Source organism: Gymnoscopelus microlampas (assembly GCF_963454915.1).
Source record: "Gymnoscopelus microlampas genome assembly, chromosome: 17".
NCBI classification, from domain to species: domain Eukaryota; kingdom Metazoa; phylum Chordata; class Actinopteri; order Myctophiformes; family Myctophidae; genus Gymnoscopelus; species Gymnoscopelus microlampas.
Window position 1 is genome coordinate 46,925,381 of NC_139954.1, and position 1,033 is coordinate 46,926,413.

The 1,033-nt window shown below is 35.6% G+C and overlaps 1 protein-coding gene across 1 annotated transcript in view; it reads left to right on the forward strand.

Annotated features, from left to right (window-relative positions):
• Window positions 1-879: 879 nt before the first annotated feature.
• Window positions 880-1,033, forward strand: part of ttll4 (tubulin tyrosine ligase-like family, member 4) — a 57,625-nt gene continuing 57,471 nt past the window's right edge. The window contains exon 1 of the mRNA XM_084085017.1: window positions 880-954. The gene's annotated coding sequence lies outside the window, so the exon portion shown is untranslated. The remainder of the gene's footprint in view (window positions 955-1,033) is intronic.

The window sequence follows — 1,033 nt, forward strand, 5'->3', positions numbered from 1 at the left end:
CTTTAAGCCATTTATATGATGTTCTGCATAGTAGTGTATATCTGTCTGTCATTTAATGTCGCTATGAATTGAGTACAAAGGACAAAATGGAAACAAGCCAACGGCTTACTTGGGTATTTTAATTCCTAGACCTTGTATTGAACTGAACTTTCATGTGATTTTTTTTCTGCAAACTTCTAATAAACTTCTACATACCATCCTACAATAAGTGGCGGTGTAAATCACCGCGTGCATACCGAGTGAGTTTGTAGATCGGCTGTTTATTTATTTTTACCATTGTTGAGTGGTTTAGTATTGCTGATTGATTGATTGATTGATTGATTGATTGAAACATATTTATTTTAGAAATATGCCTGTTGCTATGTTGATGATGATTAAAATATTGAACAAATGAAAATATCAACAATGCTTGTGACTAAATAATACATTGGATCCATTGTAACACAGGTTATTATATTAATAATAAATGATCGATTGGAAAACAGGTTGTTTCTTTTCTCTTCTTTTATTATTATAATTGTTATTATACATACACACATGTATGTGTAACACCGGGTCTCAGCCTGACAGACACATAATTCAGTAGGGTCACACATGTATGTGTAACACCCGGCCTCAGCCAGACGGACACACACAGCAGCACCAGTGTTGCCATGTCTGCTTATTATAAGCGACCATATATATATATATATATATATATATATATATATATATATATATATATATACACACACACACACACACACACACACACACACACACACACACACACACACACACACACACACACACACACACACACACACACACACACATATATATACATACTATATTATTTATTTCATGGGCTTATTTCTCTCACAAAACCTGGCAACGCAGAGAGAGAGAGAGAGAGAGAGAGAGAGAGAGAGAGAGAGAGAGAGAGAGAGTTGCTGCTGACACACAGCGGACTGAGTGAGTTTACATTTATATTTAAATAATGTTAAAACTGGTGTGTGCGTGTGTGTGTGCGGGTGTGTGTGTGTGTGTGTGT